Source organism: Symphalangus syndactylus, chromosome 3 (assembly GCF_028878055.3).
Source record: "Symphalangus syndactylus isolate Jambi chromosome 3, NHGRI_mSymSyn1-v2.1_pri, whole genome shotgun sequence".
NCBI classification, from domain to species: Eukaryota; Metazoa; Chordata; class Mammalia; order Primates; family Hylobatidae; genus Symphalangus; species Symphalangus syndactylus.
The window spans coordinates 147,500,906-147,523,469 of record NC_072425.2 but is presented as its reverse complement, the minus strand read 5'-3'; positions in this window follow the sequence as shown (position 1 = coordinate 147,523,469).

Genomic DNA, 22,564 nt, shown 5'->3' with positions numbered 1-22,564 from the left:
GGTGGGAGGATTTCTTGAACCCGAGAAATCAAGGCTGCAGTGAGCCATGATTTTGCCATTGCACTCCAACCTGTGTGACACAGTAAGACCCCGTTTCAAAAAACAAGCCAAAAAAATCCCCTTCTGCTTCTAGGAGAGGAAGGGAGAAATGAAACATCTTGAAATTTGTAGCTAAAGCAGGTGGGTAGATATAATACCCAATGAATGGTGGACAGAGGTCCCAGCCTTGATTAAGGTTGTTGGGGGAGCTCTCTGTTCTTCTTAGCAAGGCCTTCCTTCAAAAGCAAATTATTTTACTGGAACCTAAATTATGAATGTTTTTCCCTAGTCTAACTGACCTGGGCAAAGCAAATACCCAGTTCCAGACACCCCTAACCATCAGGTACAACCTAAGGGGGTTGAAAAAAAAAAAGACTGAGAAGCACTGGTGAAGTTCATAGTCCAATGTTAATAGACTGAGACCTAATCACAGCACTATAGGACACTCCCCTTGTCCCCAAACCTTACCACCACATTAATAAAGGCCTCTTTACTGCACTTTCTTTTACTAAGTACATCATGTATGACTATCCAGAAAAAATTACAAGGCATACTAAAAGACAATAAAAATAGTTTGAAGAGACAGAGGAAGCATCAGAACAGATTTAGATTATGGCAGGGATGATGGAATTACCAGACCAGGAATTGGAAACAACCATGATGAATATGAAGGGGCTTCCAAAAGTTCATGAAGTCTGGGCATGGTGGCTCAGGCCTGTAATCCCAGCACTTTGAGAGGCTGAGGTGGGTGGATCATTTGAGCCAGGAGTTTGAGACCAGCCTGGGCAACATGGTGAAACCTTATCTCTACAAAAAAAAATGCAAGAAAATTAGCTGGGCATGGTGACATGCACCTGTAGTCCCAGCTACTCAGGGGTGGAGAGCTGAGGTGGGAGGATCAATTGAGCCTGGGAGGCAGAGGTTGCAGTGAGCCAAGATCATGTCACTACACTCCAACCTGGGCAACAGAGTGAGAACTCATTTAAAAAAAAAAAAAAGTTCATGAAAAATATACATTAAGAAAAAATCATGAATGAATTTCAAATTTGTCTGCATCAAAATTAACTTGTACTAACTTGTAATAACATGTCTGAACAGGACCCAGTTTGAGGCACTAAAAAGGATAAGACATCAGTTTCAAAAGAGCCCCTATCACATCAACATGAATTCTACTAAAATAGAAGCAAGGACAAACATCACATTTACAGTGGAATTTCAGTGAAAAAATAATGAAATCATTGAGGCTTTATAAAGTATGTAGGGATAACTCTTCAAATAAATCAGCAGTTTACAAATGGATAACTTGATAAAGAAGGAGATGATGTTGAAGATGAAACCCACAGCAGCAGAGCATTCACATAATTTGTGAGGAATAAAATGTATCTTGTTTGTGCCCTAATTGAAGACTGACAATTAACAGTACAAATAATAGTCAACACCACAGGCACTCAATTGATTCAGCCTACACAATTCTGACTGAAAAATTAAGGTTGAGCAAACATTCCACTCAACAGGTGACAAAACCATTGCACGCAGATCAGCTGCAGACAAGAGCAGAGCTTTCAGTGGAATTTTTAAACAAGTGGGATTAAGATCCCAGGGCCAGGTGCGGTGGCTCACGCCTGTAATCCCAACACTTTGGGAGGCCGAGAAGGGTGGATCACCCGAGGTCAGGAGTTCGAGACCAGCTGGCCAACATGGTGAAACGCCATCTCTACTAAAAATACAAAATTAGCTGGGCGTGGTGGCGCATGCCTGTAATCCCAGCTACTCCAGAGGCTGAGGCAGGAAAGTCGCTTGAACCCAGGAGGCGGAGGTGGTAATGAGCCAAGATGATGCCACTGCACTCCAGCCTAGGCAACAAGAGAGAAACTCTGTCTCAAAACAAACAAACAAACAAACAAAAAGATCCCAAAACATTTCTTCGAACAATTGTAACAGGACTTGAAACATGGCTTTACCAGTATGATCCTGAAGACAAAACACAATCAAACCAATGGCTACCAAGAGGTGGAAGTGCTCCAGTCAAAGCAAAAGCAGACCAGTTAAGGGCAAAAGTCATGGCAACCATTTTTGGGGATGCTCAAGGCATTTTTCTTGTTGACTTTCTCTTTGGCCAAAGAATAATAAGATCTGCTTATTATGAGAGTATTTTTAGTTAGCCAAAGCTTTAAGCTGAAAAAGGCCCAGGAAAGCTTCAGCAGAGAGTCATTCTCCACCACAGCAAAGCTCCTGCTCATTCCTCTCATCAGACAAGGGAAACTTTGTGAGAGTTTCAATGGAAAATTATTAGGTATCCACCTTACCGTTCTGAAAACTTTGGGAGGCCGAGGTGGGCAGATCATGAGGTCAGGAAATCGAGACCATCCTGGCTAACATGGTGAAACCCCGTCTCTACTAAAAGTACAAAAAAATTAGCCAGGCATAGTGATGGGCACCTGTAGTCCCAGCTACTCAGGAGGCTGAGGCAGGAGAATGGCGTGAACCCAGACGGCGGAGCTTGCAGTGAGCCAAGACCACGCCACTGCACTCCAGCCTGGGCAACAGACCGAGACTCCATCTCAACAAAAAACAAACAAACAAAAGCCTTTAAAAGGCACCCATTTTTCTTCAGTTAATGTAAAAAAGACCAATTGATCTGGTTAAATTCTCAGGATGCTCAGTTCTTTAGGGATGGACTAAATGGCTAGTATCATTAGTTACAAAAGTGTCTTGAACTTGATCAATATTGAGAAATAAAGTCTATATTTTTATTTTTATCTTTTAATTCCATTTTCACCAAACTTTTAAAAGTCTCCTCATATACTACAGACCCTCATGGATAAAGTAAATAGTATGTCAGAACAGATGGGTAGTATAAGCAGAGAGACAGAAATTCTAAGTAAGAATCAAAAATGCTGAAAATCAAAAATGCTATAACAGAAGGGAAGAATACCTTTGATGAGCTCGTTAGTAGACTAGAAACAGTGAAGAAAGAATCTCTGAGCTTGAGGATATCTCAATACAAATTTCCAAAACAGAAAAGCAAAGAGAAAAAAGGCTGAAAAGCAAAACACTACAGGATATCCAAGAACTGTGGGACTACAAAAGGTATAACACATGTGGGATAGAACACCAGAAGGAGAATGAAGAAAGGAAACAATAGATGAAATATTTGAAGTGATCATGACTTAGAATTACCCCCAAGTTAATGACACCAAAACCCAGATCTAGGAAGCTCAGAGAACACCATCAGGATAAATGACAAAAGCTACACCTAGGCATTTCATATCCAAACTGCAGAAAATCAAAGATAAGAACAAAATCTTGAAAGAAACCAGAGAGAAAAACACCTTACCTATGTACAGAAGCAAAGATAAGAATTACATCTGAGTTCTCCTCAGAAACTCCTCAGAATAGAATGTACTGAAATGTTTAAAGTGTTGAGAGAGAAAAAAATAAAACACCAACCTAGAATTCTATACTCTGTGAAATTATCTTTCAATAGTGGAGGAAAAATATAGACTTTCTCAAAGAAACAAAAATTGAAAGAATTTCTTGTCAGTAGACCTCCCCTGCAAAAAAAAAAAAATTAAATTTTTTTCAGAAAGAAGGAAAATTATATAGGTCAGAAACTCAGATTTACATAAAGAAAGGAAAATCATCACAGGACAAATAGGTGAAGGTAAAGTAAAAACTTTCATTTTTCTTATTCTTATGGATCTTACAGATAATGGTTTGTTCCAAATGATAATAGCAACAATATATTTGATTATGTATGCTTATGTGTGTACATTTTAATATATATTATATGTTACATTTATAATATATGTTTATTTATAAGTGAAATGAATGACAGGAATGATACAACAAATAAGAGGAAATAATTTTTCTTATTACAAGGTACTTGTCCTACCTGTGAAGTAGTATAGTGTTATTTGAAAGTGGACTTGGATTAGTTGTAGATGTATATTACAAACTCTAGGGTCACCACTAAAAAAAAAAATTTAAGCATAACCTTATGCTAAGAAATGAGAGTAGGTGGAATTATACGAAATGCTCAATTAAAACAACAAAAGACACAGTGGAAGGCAAAAATAGGATCAAAGAACAAGGGCATAAATAGAAAATAGTAGCAAATAGGGTAAGTATTCACCCAATTACATCAATAATTACTTAAGGGCTGGGTGCGGTGGCTGACACTTGTAATCCCAGCACTTTGGGAGGCTGAGACAGGTGGATCACGAGGTCAGGAGATCGAGGCCATTGTGGCCAACATGGTGAAACACCGTCTCTACTGAAAATACAAAAAAAAAAAAAAAAATTAGCTAGGTGTGGTGGTGCACACCTGTAGTCCTAGCTATTTGGGAAGCTGAGGCAGGAGAATTGCTTGAACCCGGGAGGCGGAGGTTGCAGTGAGCCAAGATCACACCACTGCACTCCAGAGAAAGACTCTGTCTCAAAAAAAAAAAAAAAAATTACTTAAAACATCAATGGCCTAAATATACCAATTAAAAGGCAGAGATTGGAGATTGTCAAAGTGGATGAAGAAACAATACATAACTGTATGTTGTCTACAAGAAACCCGCTTTAAATATAAAGACACATATACATTAAAAGTAAAAGGATTGAGAAAGATATATCATATTAACACTAATCAAAAGAAAGCAAGAGGGACCATATTAATTTCAAGCAGAGCAGACTTCAGAGTAAGGAAAGTTATAGGGGCTAAAGAGGGGCATTACATAATGATAAAGGGATCAATTCTCCAAGAAGGCATAACAACCTTTAATGTGTATGTATGTAACAACAGAGTGTCAAAATACATAAGCAAAATCTGCTAGACCACAAGGAGAAACAGGCAAATCCACCATTATAGTTGGAGACCTCAACACCCTTGTATCAGAAATGGACACCTCCAGAAGACAGAAAATCAATAAGGCTAAGGCTATAGTTGAACTCAATGGCACCATCAATCGACTGGACATCTATGACATTTATTGACATCTATGGACTACTTCATTAAACAACAGCAAAATACACACTCTTCTCAAACTTAGAAGAGCATTCACCAGGATAGATCAAATTCTGGGCTGTAAACAAAGTTTAACAAATTTAAAAATGAAATCATACACTGTATGCTTTCAGTCTGCAATGAAATTAAACTAAAAATCAGTAACAAAACGATAGTTGAAAAATCCCAAAATACTTGGAGGTTAAACAACACATTTCGTTGTTGTTGTTGTTGTTGTTGTTGTTGTTGTTGTTGTTGTTGTTGTTGCCCAGGCTGGAGTGCAATGGTGCCGTCTCAGCTCACTGCAATCTCCACCTCCCAGGTGCAAGTGATTCTCCTGCCTCAGCCTCCTGAGTAGCTGGTATTACAGGCGTGTGCCACCACGTCCAGCTGATTTTCGTATTTTTAGTAGAGATGGGGCTTCACCATGTTGGCCAGGCTGGTCTTGAACTCCTGACCTCAGGTGATCCATCCATCGCAGCCTCCCAAAATGCTGGGATTACAGGCTTGAGCCACCGTGCCTAGCCTACAACACACTTCTTATCAAAATGTGTGGAATGCAGTGAAAGTAGTGCTTAGATGAAAATTTATAGCATTGAATGCATATATTTAAAAAGAAAAAATATAAAAATAAATAATCTAAGATATCACCTTAGGAAACTGGGAAAGGAAGACCACATTAAATCCAAAGTAAGCAGAAGAAAACAAATAATAAAAAATTAGAATAGAAATATATGGAATTGAATGCATAAAATCAATTTTAAAATATCAACAAAACCAAAAGCTGGTTTTTTTAAAAGATCAATAAAATCAATAAGCCACCAGTCAGGATAACTAAGAAAAGAGAGAGGACACAAGTTACTAATATAAAAAATGAGAAAGGGAATATCACTACAGATAACCTGGACATTAAAATGATAACAAAGGAATGCTATGAACAACTTTATGCCCGCAAGTTTGCTAACCTAGATGAAATTGACCAATATCTTTAAAACATGCAATCTGTCAAAACTTACACCAGAAGAAATTAAAATTTTGAATAGACTTATATTTATTAAAGGAATTGAATTAATAATAAATATCCTTTCAAAACAGAAAGAACCAGGTCCACCTGGGTTTGCTGGTGAATTCGTCTAAACATTTAAGGAAAAAAAAAATCAGTTCTCTGCAATTTCTTCCAGAAGATAGAAGCAGAGGGAATAATTCATTCCTAATTCATTCTGTGAAGCCATCATTACACTAACACAAAAAAAAGACAAAGATATTAAAAGAAAGAAAACTACAGCCCAATATCTCTTATAAAGACAAACACAAAAGTTCTCAACAAATTAGCAAATCAAATCCAACAATGCATAAAAAGAAATATACACCAGGTGGGATTCATCCCAAGTAGGCAAGGGTGGTTCAATATCTGAAACTCAATTAACATAATCTGTCGCATTCACAGAATAAAAATGAAAAATCACATAATCACATCAATAGATGCAGAAAAAGCATTTTACAAAATCCAACACTGATTCATGATAAAGACTCTCAGCAAACTAGAAATAGAGAGGAACTTCCTCAGCTTGATTTTTTAAAAATGCCAGTGAAAAAACTACAGATAACAACATACTTAATGAGGAGGAACTCAAAACTTTACCACTAAGATCAGGAACAAGACAAGAATGTCCCCTCTCCCCACTCATTTTCAACATTGTACTGGAAGCCATAGCTAATAATCCAATGAGACAAAAAGAGGAAACAAAATGTATACTGATTAGGAAGGAAGAAATAAAACTGTCTTTGTTCGCAGGTAACATGATTGTCTCACGTAGTAAATCCAAAAGAGTTGACCAGAAAAACCCACTTAAGTGATTTGGCAAGGTTGTAGGATATGAGGTTAATATACAAAAGTAAACCACTTTCCTATATACCAGCAATGAACAAGTGGAATTTGACATTTAAAACACAATGCCATTTACATTGGCACCCAAAATAATGAAATACTTAGGTATAAACCTAACAAAATATGTGCAAGAACTATGTGAAAATAAAGACCTACAAAGCTCTAATGAAGGAAGTCAAAGAAAAACTAAACAGAGAGATATTCCACACTCATGGATAGGAAGACCCAATATTGTCAAGACATCAGTTCTTCCTAACTTGATCTATAGATCCAGTGCAATCCCAATCAAACACCCAGCATGTTATTTTGTGAATATCAACAGGCTGATTCTAAAGTTTACATGGAGAGGCAAGAGACCCAGCGTAGCCAACACAACATTGAAAGAGAACAAAGTCAGAGGACTGACACTACCCAACTCCAAAACTTGCTATAAAGCTCCAGTAATCAGAATAGTGTGAGATTGACGGAAAATAGACAAATAAATTAATGAAATGGGACAGAGAGCCCAGAAATAGAGCCTCATAAAAATGGTCACCTGATCTTTGACAAAGGAGGAAAGGCAGTAGAATGGAACCAACACATTCCTTTTAACAAATGATGCTGGCACAACTGGACATCCACATGAAAAGAAAAACGAATCTAGATACAGACTTTAAACTCTTCACAAAAATTCACCCAAAATGGATCACAGACCTAAATGTAAAATGCAAAATCATAAAATTCCTAGAAGTATGTAAAAGAAAATCTAAATGACCTTGGGTATGGCAATGTCATTTTAGACATTACATCAAGGGCATGATCCATGAAAGAAATAATTGATAAGCTAGACTTCGTTAAAATTCAAAACTGCTCCACAAAATACACTCTTGAGAGAATGAGAAGACAAGCCACAGACTAGGAGAAATATTTGCAGAAGATATATCTGATGAAGGACTATCATGTAAAATATGCAAAGAACTCTTAAAACTTAACAATTTAAAAAATGAACAACTCGATTAAAAATGGGCCAAAGACCTGAAAGAACATCTCACCACCAAAAATATACAGATAGAAAATAAGATATGAAAAGATGCTTCACATCATATGTCATCAGAGAAATGCAAACTAAAACAACAATAAGATACCACTACACACCTACTAGAATGACCAAAATCCAGAACGCTGATAACACCAAACACTGACAAGCCTCAGTTGTTTCTTCAACCCTGCCTTAAATTATCTGAGATCCTTCAGTGGCCTCCATGCATTTCCTCCATTTTACCCTAAGCTAGCTCAAGACAACTATTGTCCCTTGCAAGTAAAACAGTACTGCCCCAAATAGCAAGACTTGGGCTCTGTCAGCTTAAATGCCATTAATTAAGTACAGTCATGAGTTGCTTAATGACAAAGATACATTCTGAGAAATACGTTATTGGGTTATTTCATCATTGTGCAAACATCCTAGAGTGTACTTACACAAACCTACATGCCTAGGCTATAGGGCAAAGCCTATTGCTCCCAGGCTATAAACTTGTACAGCATGTTGCTGTGCTCAGCACTGTAGGCAATTGTAACATAATGGTAAGTATTCATGTATCTAAACATATCTAAACATGGAAAAAGTACAGTAAAAATACAGTATAAAAGATGGTTTTAATGGTATACCTGCATAGAGCACTTACCATGAATGAAGCTTGCAGGACTGGAAGTTACTCTGGGTGGGTCAGTGAGTGAGGAAATGTGAAGGCCAAGGATATTGCTGTATATACTGTAGGCTTTATAAACACTGTACACTTGGGCTACACTGGATTTATTTTTAAATTTTTCTTTCTTCAACAAAAAATTAAACTTGGCTTATTATAACTTCTTTGTAAACTTTTTTATTTTTATTAACTTTTCAGTTCCTTTGTAATAACACTTAGCTTAAAACACAAAAACATTGTTCAGCTGTACCAAAATATTTTTCTTTATATCCTTATTCTATAAGCTTTTTGTATTAATTACTTTTTTACTTTTTAAATTTTTTTGTTAAAAATTAAGACACAAACACACACAATAGCCTAGGCCTACACAGGTTCAGGATCATCAATATCACTGTCTTCCACCCCCACAGCTCATCCTGCAGCACGTCTTCACGACAGTAACAGGCATGGAGCTGTCGTCTCCTATGACAGCAACGCCTTCTTCTGGATACCTCCCTAGGGACCTGCTTGCCTGACCCTGATTTACAGTAAACTCTTTTTTATAAGTAGAAGGAGTACACTCTAATGATAAAAAGTATAGTATAGTAAATTCGTAAGCCAGCAACATCGTCATTACTTATGATTATTAAGCACTATTTACTGTACATTATTGTATGTGCTAGATTTTTATATGACTGGCAGTGTGGTAGGTTTCTTTACACCAGCATCAGCACAAACACATGGGTAATGCTTTGCGCTGCAACGTTCAGACGGCTACATCACAAGACAATAGGAATTTGTCAGCTCCTTTACAATCTTATGGGACCACCATTGAACATGTGGACTGTCATTCGCTGAAAACTTGTTATGCGGTGCATGACTGTAGTTGTCATCTAAGAACAAATATACTCCAGGCTTCGCTTGTCTAAAGCCTTTGATGGTGGGGGGAGGCAGAAGGGATGATTAAAACAGTAAAAATGTCCAAATGGGTGAATAGAGAAAATCTTCCTCCCTCTGTCTTGATTTCATCCTCTGTAAAATGGGGACAATAGTAAGAACAAAAGATCCCTATGTCTATCCTTCCTTCTCCTAGAATCAGTGTAAATGTCAACCATCTTCTCAGTCTGCCTTCATTCCTTATCTCCAAATAACTGCTTCCTCCCCTCAACTTCAATAAATTTTATCTAAAACATTCCCACACTTTTTATCTTGTGTTTTAATTAGATGAGCACTCTGATATTCCCTGTTAAACTGTAAATTCCCTAAAGGCAAAAGTGTGTGTTTTATCTTTATTGGTCCATAGTGCCTAGTATACTACAAATAAAGTGAGAAGTGAGTATTTGTTGAAAGAATAAATCAAGAATAAATTAAGATGAGATAGGAGGAAGCCCTTTTAAAAGTATAAAGCATGGATTATAAAGCGTCCATGCACTGCATAAACGTAAGGTCTGATTCTCATCACTGATGGTGTGATCTTGGGCTAGTACTTTAACCCCTTTGGCGTTTCTCACGAACAAGGCTCTATAGACATGGATCACAGGGAAGGTGCAGTTGTAGTCTATTTGCTTTTGCTTTTAATTTCCCACTCTGAAGCTTAAAGAAACGAAAGTGAAGGGTGGGTACAATAAAACCTCCATGCCCATAAAGATAACAGGGAGAAATTAGAAATTATAAAGGAAATGGGGGAGATAAGTTAACCGGAATCACAGGTGAAACAGTCACTTGGTTGAGTCCTAAATTTAGCACTAAGCTTCCTGGTAACCAAGGCAAAAAGCAAAACACAATGGTGTTCATAGTTCTTATTGCTAGAAAAGGAGATTATACCAGTTATCAAAAAACACACACCCTTCCCTGGAGCTGCCTTCCAGAAGGAATTATGGTGTCATTCCTTTAAAAAGGCCAGTGAATGTCACTTTGGGCAACATTCCCTGCTACATCATCACAGAATCAGGGAGGCTGCTGAAGAGTTTCTCATCTAGAGGAGCTCTGCTTCTGGTAGAGGGTCAGAAAGGACCCGCAGTAAAGAGCTGGGCCCCAGCCAACACCCGGCACAAAGCAGCTGCAGAAACTGGCCAGTCACATCATTATTTAATGTTGGCTGATTAGATGTAGGAAAATGTCTGCCTAAAACAACTATTTTCAGTCTGGCATGAAGTGGGGCTGTTCTGACAATACTTTGCCATTGAATTGAGGTCTTTACTAAAACAGATCACAACTCCTGAGGGCAAAGCATAGGCCATGATAAAACATAGCAGCATAGGTTTACTATTTATTGTAGCAGAGGGTCATTCGATAAATTCATCTAAAAGGTCACCAACTGTCTGCAAGTTAAAAAAGGAGAGTATTACACAGGGAAGGGGGTATGATGTTGAGGAAACAACAGCAGCAGAAAGCGGGGTGATGAGTGCCTGGGCCTTGGTTGTTCAATTCTCTCTGCTTTTGCGTCTTTGAGTGTCATTGTAAAAATGTTTTAAAACATTTCTCATGCAGGCTCCTGAGGAAAGTGATCTGGGCCCCGTGAAGCACGAGCCAGGGGTTACCGACTGCTCATGGCTGCCAGTGAGACTCCATGAGGCCCCACGTGGCTTTCCCGAGTTCACACACAGGCCTTGACCTCCAGTCCTGGCTGAGGGCACCCGGTGACCTGTGGATTTTGAATGATCCCAGAAGTATCTCCAACAATGAGTTGAGTGTTCCCATTCCAGTGGCTGGGCTTAGCTCCCTCCATGCCTGCAACAAGAAACCTTGACCCTCAGTGGAGGTGGGAGCTAGAGGGAGATCAGGGGCTCTGGCCCTCCCTGGAGTTGGGGAGGCAGAATGCGCTGCTGGCCCTAGAGACTGGTGGGTCCAGAATGAGAAGAAGGAAAGAGAAGGAGCAGGAACAGGAGGAAAGGCAGAAACCAGAGGCCTAGGGAAGCCAAGGCCTCTCGCCTGCAGACAGGCAAGTTAGCTTTGCAGAGGGAGCTGCAGACACCGTGACATGAAGAGGTGGCCCAGCCAGAAGGAGCCTGCGGCTGTATTCTGGGGTGGAGAAAGGGCTTCAGCATGCTGGAGATGAAGGGTTGTGACCTGGGAGTGAGGGAGTCATAGCGCGGGGTGGGGGTGAACTCTCCCCCCAGAGCTAAGTTCAGAGATGCTGTCGGCTGCAGAGCCCTGAGCTTGAGTAGGCTTAATTCCATAGACTGGCCCAAGAAAGGCGTATGCCGGGATCAGAGGCTAAAAAGAGAGCGCAGATCTCACCCTGAGCTAGGCAGCCCCTGCCCGGGGGCAGCAGCCGGCTTTGCTCTTTGCTCTTTCCTCCCTTGGAAGAAAGCAGAAAGAGAACATGCTTTGATTGTCCTCAAACAAACACTGTGTTGAGTAAAGAGATAAGCCCAGCCTGGGCTGGCTCAGACGTCCCCAGGCAAGGGAAGTCACACTTCATATTTCCAACATGAAAGTCCCAGATGGGCCGGGCCTCGAACCTGGCAGAAAGCTGAGAGGCTGGGGCCTGTGCCCTGCGGGGAGAGGCCCAGCATGGGAGGGGTGATCTGCTGTGACCCGTGACAGCTGCAGCTGAGGCCCTTTTTTCTGCCAGCCAGGCCTGCGTGTCCAGAGCATATAAGATCCAACCCAGAAAGAGCCAGGTCCCCACCGAGGGGACATTGGTGGCTGATGCTCAAGGAGGTGCCACCTCCCTAGCCAGGGGCATTGGAAAAGTGACCTTGCTGGAAGGAATGTTGTCCTCTAAGAAGCTGCCTGAGTAAGGCAAGACGTGAGAGGCAGGAAGGGAGAAGGCTTAGGAGGCGCAGGAGGACCCCTTTCCCATGCCCACGCGCTTTGATGCTGCTGCCCTCACCTGCAGTGCACGCCTGGGTGACAAGGACACCGGGCACTCGGTGCTCTGCACGCCCTCCACAAGCCTGTCAGCCAGGTACTGCTGTTACCTCCCTTTACAGATAAGGAGGCCAAAGCACCGGCAGGAGCAACCGTCACTGGAGGTCACGCATAATTCACAGGGCCTGAACTGGGGTTTGGACCCGCATCCTTGAGCTGATTCTCTGCGCCTCAACCTCTCTTCCCAGATGCCCGCCGCCCCCGACCGCGCACCCCTGCAGGTGGGACGCTGCCCTCGAGGCTCTCCCTGCGCTTGTTTCTCCCGATGGTGGGGTCCACCCCACACCCACTCAGTCCCTGGTCCTCGTGGTCCTTCTTGTAACCCTTTCTCCAGACTCCTCCCACCTCCCCGCCTCCGGCACAAAGCCTGCAAGTATCTATTCCTCTCTCCTCATCTCTCTCACTGAGAAAGTCAATCCCACAACGCATCCCCCAAAGGAAAGAATGAAAAGAAGAAATAAAATAGTCCCCCGTGTCTAGCCCCAGTATTCTTTTTAATTTTTTGTCAAGTTGGGCTTGCCAAGCCAGTCTCTTTCGATGAAGCAGAGGATTCGGGTGCAGCCGCAGCCCACGCAGGCTCTGAGGTGCAAGCCGCGAGCAGATGCCATCAGGGTGGACACACACCATGGGCACACAGACGGGGGCCCAGCCCATGCATGAGACCACGAGTGCAGAGCCCAGGACAGGCCAGCACCATCACTACTTATGTAGTGGCCACAGTGTCACTGACCAAGTGTCAGTGTGGGCTACCAGGGACCCACAAAGAAAACTGTATTGCAAGACCCAGGGAAAAGGGACAAGAATCTATAGGTGCCTTCCAGAAATAACCCATGCCACAGGGAAGCAAGTGCCAAAAAGAAGCCAATCTCTTGGGTGGGGACAATAACCTAAGAAGCTGTCACTTGTCTCTGTGGTGAAGCTATAAAGAAGCTCTTGGTCACCAAAAAAGGAATAGTGAGGAGGAAACCTGTCAGATTCCCACCTGGTGTTGCAGACAACACCCAGCCATGACAGGTATTCCTGTCTGCTTCTAGAGACATCCAGAATGAGCCAGTGTCTGCATGGCTTGATGACACTTCCCTTAAGTAATTCTTCCTATATCTGTAGTTCCTGAGCTGCCTTCCAAATTTAATTTTCCAGGTAGGTTTTAGTACAAAAAAGAGGCGAATATAACAACAAAAACATTGCTGTGTGTTGAATTCCTGCTAATATCTGCTTTACAGACATTTCTTCATTAAGCAGTCGCAACAGCCCTCTGAGTTAGGGTTATTTTATAGACGAAGCTGTATCTGCCTATTGTGAAGTTATTTACAAGTAAACGTTGGTCTAACTACTTTTGTTCCTCATTCCGCTCTGCACGTTTCAGGGCAGTCCCTTGCATAAACGGTAGACTCTCAATTATTTGTTCAATTAAACTGAACAAGATTTAACAACACTCTGGGATTAAGAACACCATACTTCTTAACATAAATTGCATATAAGAGCTTTTTTCCTTGTCTATTACCTGTCCATGGTAATAAAAATAGCTAATATTCATCAGTCTTACTAGGTGCCAAGCACTGTGCCAATGAATGCATTCCATTCATTATCTGATCTGATTATCATAAAAATCTTACTATTTTCTCCATTATGAATGCAGAAACAGAGATCTAGAGAAGCTGTTACAAAGCAGCAAAGTCAGGATCTGAGGCTGTGCTCAAATTAAGAGTCAAACAATCTGACTCTAGGTGTGTGCTCTTAATCACTAAGCTAATACCAAAAATAAAGCATAAAACAAAAGAAATTCATACAATAAAGAAGTGGAGGGAAATCACCAGAGGTCATTCCTATACCGCCACATCCCTATCACCAGCATGGCCCCCACTTTCTCAAAATTTTCACTGTTAAACATTCAGCATATATCTTTCCACATGTTTTTTTGGTATACCTATATACATGTAGGTTACATATATACTATTTGTTTTCAAAATGGTATCATGCTTATTATACTGATCAGCAATTTATTTATTTTTAAAAATTCTAGGCACCTTTCCATATGAGTATATTTAGCTTGTTATAAACTTAATTGTGACCTCCCCAAAATTCGTATGTTGTAGTCCTAACCCCCAACACCTTAGAATGTAACTATATTGAGAGATAGGCTTTAAAGAGTTAATTAAATTAACATGAGATCATTACGGTAGACCCTAATCCAATATGACTGGTGTCCTTATAAGAAAAAGTGACTAAGACACAGACACACACAGAGGGAAGACCATGTGAAAACACAGGGGAAGACAGCCATCTACAAGCCAAGGAGAGGCCTCAAGAGAAACTAACCCTGCCGACACCTTGATTTTAGACTTCCAGCCTGCGGGGTTGAGAAAAACCATTTCTGTTATGTGAGCCCTCCAGTCTGTGACACTTGTTATGGCAGCCCTGGCCAACTAGTACATACCTCTGCCACGTTTCTTTTTAACTGCCACAGAGAATTCCATTTTATAAATGTACTATAACCGATTTAAATAGCTCTCTTTTTGGTAGCTTTCTAAATCTTTTTTCTCGTTCCTTCTCTCTTCCTTTCTTTCTACCTTCCTCTCTTCCTTCCTCCCTTTCGTTTTTCTTTCTTCTCTCATCCTTTTCCATTACAAATAATGCTGGGCTGAACATTCCTATAGGTGTAATCTTGCATATTTATGAATGAGTGTTTTCAGAGGTTAGATTCATCAAAGAGCTCTCATGTCAAATATGAAGCATATCTTATAAGTCAGTATAAGTCATGTTGCCTGGGAGCTTTGAGTTTTGCAAGCATACAGTTTGTTAAATAATTCATCATGGTTCTTTCCCTGTACTAAACTGGCTTCCTGCTCTCCCTTCTATGTTTCCTGTTTTTTTGGTGTTTTTTTTATTGAATTTGACCTTTTTCAGAGCCAAAAAAAGAAAAGGAAGAAAAAAGAGTCATTCACATACTTGACTCTAGAAAATGACAGAACCCTTAACTCCAGAGAAGTCAAGGAGCCTGTTTTGTCCCTAGTTTCAGTTTAGGACTAATTATCTCTTGGGTTCCCTAAGTGATTCCTTAAACTTCTACAGACCAACCTAGGAAGTCACATGGCTGTCATTGCTCCATATGTCATTGTTGTCATTGCTAAATCCCTCTAAGAATACTTCTGGGTGGAGATGGGCAGTGGCATGGCAGTGTTGCAGAGTTCTCCGTAGTTGGCTTCAAAGAGCTCAACCCATTAATGCAGAGACGTGTTTCTGGCACTACGCATATAAATCCATATTCCTCTCTCCTCTCCTCATTTCTCTTACCTAAAAAAGTCAATACTACAGAATTTCAGAATACTATTCCCTTGTTTAGAAACCAGACTCTCCATTGCCAAGGCTTAACATGAAGCCTCAACTTTCTGGGCAGAACTCAAGCTCCCCCACCAGTCTGGTTCTACACCCTCTCCCCCGCCACACCTCTCAGGCACAGCACCACTGCTCCAAGCCAGCTTTTTCCTCCCCTGCAGAGAGGCTTCGGTTGTCCCTGCCTCATGTCTTTGTTCAGATCAGCTGTACCATATCAATATTAGACTGTGACCTCTCAGAGTGCACATCGTTTGTCTCATATTCCATTATTTCTGGAATATATTGAGAAAATAATAACAAAATATCAAAAAGAAAGAAGGAAGAGAAAAAGAACAGGGAAAGACACAGTCCTGTGTCAAGGGGAGGACTCCCCTGAGTTCCTCTGCACCGTCTCATGGCTCTCTTCTCCAGCCTCCAACTCTGACCTGTGCTTTCCTTGCCTGTTTCAACTCCTCCTCTTTCATAACTCCTCCTCTTTTGGACTACTCTATACTCTTTATTCACCTCCCAAGTGTATGCACAGTCCCCTGACCTGGACTATAGGCCCTTCAAGGTTATGGCCAATGCTTTGGGTCTCTTCTTAGTACTCCAAGCACACACTGCCATCGGTAGTTATTGAATCAAACTGAAAATACCTTCCACCACCCAATCCGCTCTTCTTTGACAGTTGAGATAGAAACTTGGCTATTGAGAATCTCTGTGAGATCAGAGGCCCAGGAGTAACTACTCTTACCATTTCTAGCACTAAACTTATCAAGCCACTTGTCACGTACCAACTTTTATAAACATCAGTTTTCTAATCTGCAAAATAGGGATAATAATAGAATGTACTTCATCAAGTTCCTATGAGGACAGATAACTTATGTAAACACTTATAAACTATAAACACATATGACATATACAACATACCATCCCGTAAGAGTGCCTGGGTATTGAGAACTCTTCCTTGGCAACAGCCGGCCTTCTTTTTATCCCACCTTCCACAAGGAACTGAGGTCTCTTTTCCCAAGGCCCAGTACAAGGAAAATGCAGTGAATAGAGCTACGCACTGGGCAGCAGCGCAGAGTTCAAAACGGATTTTATTTGCTAGGTATGGGCATGACAAGTACAGGGAAGAAATAGAAATGGAAATTTAAGTATCAGTTTCCTGGTCGCTGACATCTAAAACTACTTTAAAAGTCAAGAGGAGCTAAGGAAACTTTAGAAGCTAATCTATGTACTGAGATTTTGCAAATGTTTATTCCCCTTTGGAGGGCTGCCTACCAATGGAAGAGCAGGTAGACATGCCTTGGGTGAGGAACTTCCAAATAGGAGTGGAGAAGCATGGAAATTTTTGAAGTAGCATGGAAATTTTTGAAGTATACAGCCAAAAGATACATCTACTTTTGTTTCAAATGAAGTGGCAGACAAATTTTTTAATCCCCTTAGAGCTGAGATTTTCAATGGATGGAATCGATGCGTCTTAGAGCTTGAAAGGGAATGCGTAATTTATAATCAAGTTCAATGCCTCATCTAACAAACAGGGAAATGAACACCCAGAGGGTGACCTTGTGCAAATGACCCAGTGCTAGCAGAGTCTAGACAGAAGCTTAGGTCTCCTGTCTCCCCAGGCTGTGGCTGTCCAGGCCACCCGGGCCATGTCTAAATAGGTGACTTTTGAAGAAATAAGACTAAAGTGAACTCACCAAGACATAGTGGGTAACTAACAGAAACTTTCCCATTCAGCAGTTAGGTATTTATCTAATGATCTCAAAGGCAATCTATATGTGCAAACTTGCCTAGGATGTTAGGGGAAAAAATAGCAGTGGCCTAAACCATTGGAATCTCCATTTCAGATCGAGATTAGGCAACAAGGAGATTTAGCCGGATTGCTTCAGGAAGGTTTTCTTGCCCTGATATAATACATAAGATAAACCTCTCATTCAGAAGATCTTCAATTTTTGTCAACCTAAGTCCCATCCGCTTGCCCATCCAGGCCACAGTGTGTTACACGTTAAAGCCACAGGCTTCCTTATGGGTAACATATGTTGCTGAGACATGTGGAGCCATAATATCTCGCAACCCAGTGATACTGTCCCTAGAGTTAATATAACTCCACTAACATATGTTTCTGCTATTCCCATCCTGAGATACCAGCATTGAAATATATTATGCACAATGTACAGTTAATTGAAAGATACAGGGGGTATATTAAAAAATAAATCTGTTTCTACGACCTCTCCTAAACTACATTTGAAATACCATATCGTTGCTTTCACACTAGTGTACGTGAACTATCCCTGTTGTTTTTTCTGGTCTCTATTTTTTCCTTTCACTTGCCCATGTCTTCTTGGTGCCATGCTAACCACACGACACTAAGGCTGGAGGTTGGGGGATGTGATGCCAGGAACTAAGGCAGTGAGTAAGGAGGCGTGGTTGGAAGTGAGAGCAACAGGAGAAATCATCAGTCATCTCATCCCTCGGAATCCTGGCAGTACCATATTTTAGAAACTTAATCCCAAGAGGAAGTCAAGTATATCCGCCTTTCCCCTGCCCTTGTGGCATGGTCATATCTATGTGTCAAGGAATGGCCTAATTTTATACTTCTTTTGTAAAGCAAGGAAGTCGTTGAGATGGAAAACATTGATCTGCATTTCCTCTAACACTTCTTTTATTGTCACACCCTGCACACGGTTAGCGCTCAAGACCAGCTCATACTCCTCCTAGATATTTCTAGAATTTATGTCATCCTCTCCAATCCGCTTACACTGCCAGGCTTTCATGGTCTTAAATCTGGATTATCGCAGGTGCCTCTTACTTGGTCTTTCTGCCAACAGTCTTTTCTCATCCCAGTCCATGCTTACTACCAGCTCACTGGAGTGGTAAGCTAATTACGGTCTGATTTAAAATATTTCCATGGCTCTCTGCTGCCTGTCAAACAAAGCAAGAACTCCCTAATGCAACATAAGAAGGCCCTCCATGATCAGACCCCAGCCCAGCCCAGGCTTCAAGCCCACCACTCTCTCTCATGTATTCTACAGTCCAGCCACATCAAGCTGTTTTCATTCCTGACCTCCATGCCGTCGTGCATGCTGGCCACACTTACAGGAATCTCCTCATCTGCCCAACAAATTCTATTCATTCTTCAAAACCCAGCTCAAAAGCATCATTTCCCCTGACTCCTTCCCAGGCCCACTCAAAGTGATTCCCGCAATTGCTTCTTGTATAATTCCCATAGATCTAGAAGCATACCTCTGTTAGAGCACTTCTCATGCTCCATCATAATCATTTTCTCATGTCCATCTCCCCCAAAAAAATGTTTCTCGAGGAGTAGACTAATCGGTTCATTCTACAACTTATTCAGTAAATACAGGGCTTGAAGTCCTGATGCTGCCATTTACAAGTTGGGGGAATATCTAAGGTCCCTAACATCTTTGATCCTCAGCTTCCTGATACACAAGAAGAGGCAGTGATAGAATATAATTCATAATGTTGTTATGAACAATAAATACAATAAGAGAAGTAAAGCCTTTAATAGAATGTGTATATATAGTTAATGCTGGGTGATGGCTATTATCATTGTATGATTACTGTGTGCCAAGCACTTACTGCAAAGACAACTAAAGCCTGCCCTCGAGGTCTTTAGAGTATAGCCAGAGAGACAGACAAGCAATTAGCTCAATGTCAGAAGATGCAGAGGGTGCCATGAGAGCTCAAGATGGGGCACCTGCTGTCACTAAATGTCACACCTGCTGGAAAGATTGAAAGCGGATGAATCTGAAACAAGGGAAAACAGGTAGAGACTACGGACATACTCTAGTGAGACATGATGCCAGCCTGCACTACAGCAGCAGCAGCGGGAAGGAAGAAAGGGACCGAGTTTGGAGATATCCTGGAGGTGCAATCAAGTCATGTGACTGGATGAATAATGAGATGTTTGGGGTGGTCTGTGTGGGGTTGGTGGGGAGTCTGGGTGAACACAGGTGGGTGGGAGGGTTACGTATGCAGACGCAGAACCCACTGATGTGTTGGTTTTAACTGAGCAGTGAGAGAGCACGTGATCCCCAAAGAAAGCATATGAAATGCATGAGCCAAGCAGAGGGCTGCAAGGAGCAGCAGCACCGGGCAAGCGGTGAAGATCAAACAGAACCATGTATGCAGACAGACGGTGCCCACACTGAGAAGTGTCCCCACAGTTCCACCAAAGACAGGCTCCTTCATCCGTCTTGGTTTGGTGCGTGTTCCCAAGGAAGCCTCTGCGTCACAAATACTCATTGACCACTGACTGTGTCCCAAGCCCTGGGCTCTAGGTGCTGTGTGTAACTGCAGTTTCAGAACCAGGTTCCCATGCACTGCAGACTCAGCCCAGGGAGGGTGCTTAGAGAGGTCATCTCATCCTCCTGAACACGTTTCCAGAGCACTCTCAAAGGCTCTTTTCTCAAAATCCTCAACAACAACAAAACCACATCAGGAGTATCTGCTCAATTACCCACGGCAGAGAGTCGGGGTGCTCCGTGCTGAGGCCAGAATCCCAGTCCCCTGAGGTCATCTGAACTATTGGTCAGATGTCTGAGACAGCAGTGGCTTAAGGCCCTGGACACTGTCTGGGACTGTGGCTAGGTACAGGAACAGGGAATGATATGAAGGCAATTGTTTATAACAGCCTAGGAGTACAGCTAAAATCTCATCAAATTCCAGCCATTCCCCACGACAATATTTTCACCCTTTGCCCAAATCCAGTTTTTCACAAGGAGATTCCCTCCTCTCTTCATCTCCCTCTATCTTACCCTTTCTGCCAAAATTGTTCTCCTTTGGAAACAAATAGTTCTGTTTCTTCTTTGGAATGCCTTGGGAGGTCAGGAACTCTTTATCTCCTCCTTCACAACATTCTGGTCACTGCTTGGAATGTGACTTATGTTACTGACCACAGCTCAGGAGAGCAAAACAAAGGCAGGGCTGCCCAGCTGAGCACGAAGGGGTGGGCCTGGAGGGAGGGGAAGGTGAGGGCTGAGTTTCTGGCTGCCCTCTCCCTCCCCAGTTTCATGCTTTGGAGCAGCAAACATTTCATTGCAGGCTTCTAACAGCTGCCGGGGGCTGAGGGGTGACACCGTGGTAGTGATGTCTGAAGAGCCTGAAGGGGGATGTTCTGCTCTTCTGGGATTTGTTGCTGGGATTGCAGGCTTCGGGGCTGACTCACCCATGAGGGCTGGACACAAGCCAAGGAGCAAAGGAAAGATGCTTGGGTCACACGCGCTGCCCTTGGCCACGCCAGCTCAGCCTGCTGGGGGCTCGCCAGGGTTCACGGGGCAGGCGGAGCATGACCCAGGGGTCGACACCTTTTTGCAATTATCAAGGTTTTTTCTCACTGGGGCAAGAACACATTCCCCTCCAGAGGATGGATTACAAAGCAAATCGTTCCTGCCTCTCTTCAAAGGCCAGCAAATTTAGGAAACTGCTCCTTCCTTCTCCAGAAACTTTAAAATGCAGCCAAGTTTGTTACCCGCCACACACCCCATTGCCTTACCTGGAGCTCTCCTGAGCCTCCAGGCCCCGCTGTAGTTGGGACCCAGCCTCCTCTGCTTCCTCTGTAATTTGCTGATCCCCAAAGCAGCCCAGAGGACCTTTTCCTTAGAAAGGTTTTACTGGCAATTGCTTCAATGGAAAACAAAAAGGATTACAAAAATAACCCCAGGAATATGACAACATTTTGAGCAATTTTAGAAAGATCTTACAATTGCTGACTTCCAGCTTAGACATTAACCCAGACCCCTGAAGGTCCCTTCTGGGCCTTCTGCTAGCTCATACACTCATGCAGGCTCTTCTGGCTAGTTCTTCCTTCTTCCAGAACCTTCTATCAAGTGCTGAAACTTTGTCCAACCTCCCCACGTCCCTCACCCACATGCCTGAAGGGGCAGCTCTCCCAGCTCAAGAGGGAGTCACTCCCCATGGCCTTGCCCTGCTGGAAAGTCAACAGGAGAAACCCCTTCATCTCTGAACCCCAAACTGAAAACAAACCATCAGCTAGCAAAATCTAAACCATCACTGGGCCTAGAAACCCAGACTGCTAAAGCTGGAAGTGCTCTAATAGAACACTGAATCTACCCTTCTCACTTTGCAGGTAGGAAATGAGGATTCCAAGAGAGGATCTCAGACGCGCGACCAACACGAGTTTCTAGATGTTCTTTGCAGTGTGTCACACCTCTCATGCCTGCATATTCGCTAACATTTCCAGACCAAAACAAAACTAGGAAGAGAGAAACATTCTCCAAAGAGAATGAACCTTTCCCTCGGGACATTTGGGGTTTCCTCCTAAGGCAGGAGACTGGAAGCCCACAGGACAGGGGCCCCTCTGGCCTCTCCCGTGTCTCATCCCCTCACCCGCGCACAGCCCCAGAGCTTCTCTCAAGCCCTCCTCACACCCTGCCCCAGCGGCCCCCAGGACTGGGCCTTCTTCTTGTCTGCTACAAGGCCCCTGTCCCCTTTTAACAGGGCTGCTGTCTCATCCTTCAATCTGTTTCGTTGTCCCTTCCTCTGAGGGGCTTTCCCTGATCACTCTCCCACACCCAAGCTCTTTTTTCTTCGTTTCTTTTTTCAGCTCCTTCTCTCTGAAAAAGTTCAAATGCAATCAAACACCCACACCCAAGCTCCCACTCTTAGCATCAGTTGGTGTCTCCTTCACTTGTAGCATGATCTGCCACAACTCTGTGCTTGCTGACTTGAGCTCTGCCTCCTCAGCTAACCTGGGAGCTGCACAGGACCAGGACTGTGCCTGTCAAGGTCACTGCTGTCTCC